Consider the following 2655-nt stretch of genomic DNA (forward strand, 5'->3'; position numbering starts at 1 on the left):
GAATTATGGGAATTGGAGAAATATTTTAGTATGTCTTAAGAAGTTGATGGGGAAGCTTTGATTTTGTTAGGTTTATCATTTATACATCATGTGCACTGTTACTTTATTAGCCAGATTAGAGAGAGTAGAAGGCCTTCCTTCACATTGTGGATGTCACTGTGTGTACGGAGGTCATCTAATCAGGGCAGCCTTCGTGTCTTTAGAAATACACAGGATATAGGAACATCTTTGAGTCGGTCTGATAGAGGAGAGCTATCTGTCAAGGGCGTAGGTTTGATTTGAACTTTGGTAGGGACACTATCAGTCGGGTGTCATTGGTGCTATGCAATATGCATGCCCTTTTTTATGCACGGTGTGAGGATCCGTACTGATAAGAGGAATTCATTGTTAAAAGAGAAAAGCATCATTTTGGTACATTAATAAAAATTGTATAATCACTACACTCATTAGATGCTGTTTATTAATGTTTGAAGTATCACCGGCTCTGATGAACGTGGAATTAGGACTGTTTTCCACTTTGAAAATGGTTTCATTTGAATGACTAATAGAGAAGGTAAACACAGTATTTTCTTCTGAAGATATAGAATTGTGCAGAGTTAAACCCCACTCTTATATTTTTACCTACTATTCTCTCTCTGTATCAAGCAAAATAATACATTCATTAAAATATTAACTTCACTATAAAAGTTGAACATCTGGGCTGTAGTCACTCTGTGTGGCCCATTTCATGTATTTTGTCTGGGACTGAAAAAATTAATCGTATTAATTGATTATTTCAATAATTGTCAACTAATTTAGTGAGTGATTCATCATTAACTGGAGAATAGAGACTCTAAAACATAATAAAAATGTAAAATATGCCTTTCTCCGACAGAGCAACCCACTTAGATCAGTAATTATACCAAAATTTTAAAAATACAACATATATATAATATATAAGATTAAAATAAAATGTTTTTGTCTGTCAATATTCTCCATCCAGAACTCCTCATGTGGAAATATTTTAGTATCACCTGTTTTATTTAGACATCACCTGAAGCACTGAAGGCCAGCTGCTTCACCTACAAGCTGCCCTGCATCATTATTCCTGGATATCTGTGTTTCCTATAATCATATAATGTATACGTGCATTTTTAATAGTAAAGGATTAAATGTAACACAACCTTTTATCATNTCTTTTGAGAAACCCCTGTTATTTGGAAATAAAAGTTTATTTTAACCACTCTGGTTATTTTTATATACAGGATATCTATAGAGATAAGAGAAATAAAGCCCTTTGTGAAAGAAAAAATATATTCGCTAGAAATTAAAAATAGATAATTCCTAGTGAGACATGTTTACTTTTCTCATAGAGGTTAGGAAACACTGTCGACAGTGATTTTCATTTCTTCTTACATAAAATGCATCCTAAATTGTCTTTTCAATGGTAGCAGCCCTTCACTCCAGTCTCCTGCTAATAAATGTTTGTTTAAAGCTGCAATCCATGGGGGGGCGCTAGTGCGCAGCTGTGAGATGTAGACGTGTTCGGCTTGCGCTCTCCACCATAACCTTAACTAACTCATTAAATACCACGATTAAAGCACTTAAGAACCGGCATTCTTGACGCTAAACCTTTGGCTGATTACCGGGCAGCATGTCGCCACCGAAGAATTCTACAAACTCCGGGAAAAACAAGACCATGGACGGAGCATTGGCGGTGCTAGTGCTAACGAGGCTAATGCTAGCACTAGCCATGCTAGCGGAGCCGGGGGCGAGCCCAGAGACGGCGCTCCGGGCGACAAGACCCAGGTGCTCGAGCTGTGCCAGGAGATATGCAAGAATATGGCAGCGTCAATTCTTGAGAAGCTGGATGAGCGCTTTGATGCCCTTGAAGCTAAGCTCCAGTCTGTCCTTGCTGTACAGACTGATTTGCAGAACCGTATGCTCGGCCAAGAACTAGCAGCCAGCGCACATGAGGAGCGGCTGCGGGAGCTTGAAACGAAATGTGTGGAGCTCACAAAGATTGTAACCCAGCAGCAAACTAAGTTGTTGGACCTGGAGGCTCGCTCCCGGAGACATAACATCAAAATTGTTGGCATAAAAGAAAACTCGGAAGAAGGGAGGCCAACTGAGTTTGTTTCTAAACTCATCCCTGAGCTGCTGGGCAAACAACATTTCCCGCATCCACTGAAGGTTGACCGCGCTCACCGTACTTTGTGGCCCAAGCCGGCGGCAGGTGAGAAACCACGTATCATCATAGCCCGTATACATCACTTTCAGAGCAAGGAGCAGATTCTGCGCCTTGCAAGGACGCAGCCGTTGGAATACAAGGGGAACAAAGTCCTGATCTTCCCAGACTACACCAGCAAAGTAATGAGTCAGCGCCGCGCTTTTCGGAACGTGATGCAAGCCTTGAGGAAAGATGGAATTAAGTTCCAGTTGCGCTACCCGGCCCAGCTGCAGTTGCAATGGCAGGATGATAACACCGCTGAGGTATTCAACGACCCGGATCAGGCGGAGGCGGCTCATCTGCGGAGGAAGGGGAGTACAACTGAAAATGGCTAGCGAGCCGTGTGGCAGATTTATCTGTGTCTGTTTTTCCTGTTTCACCGTCTTGGAGTGAGTTAACTCCGGTACGCAGTGATTTACCTGGCAAACTATATTTTAACAACATAC

Source organism: Cyprinodon variegatus, unplaced genomic scaffold (assembly GCF_000732505.1).
Source record: "Cyprinodon variegatus isolate N-32 unplaced genomic scaffold, C_variegatus-1.0 Scaffold1388, whole genome shotgun sequence".
In the NCBI taxonomy this organism is placed as follows: Eukaryota; Metazoa; Chordata; class Actinopteri; order Cyprinodontiformes; family Cyprinodontidae; genus Cyprinodon; species Cyprinodon variegatus.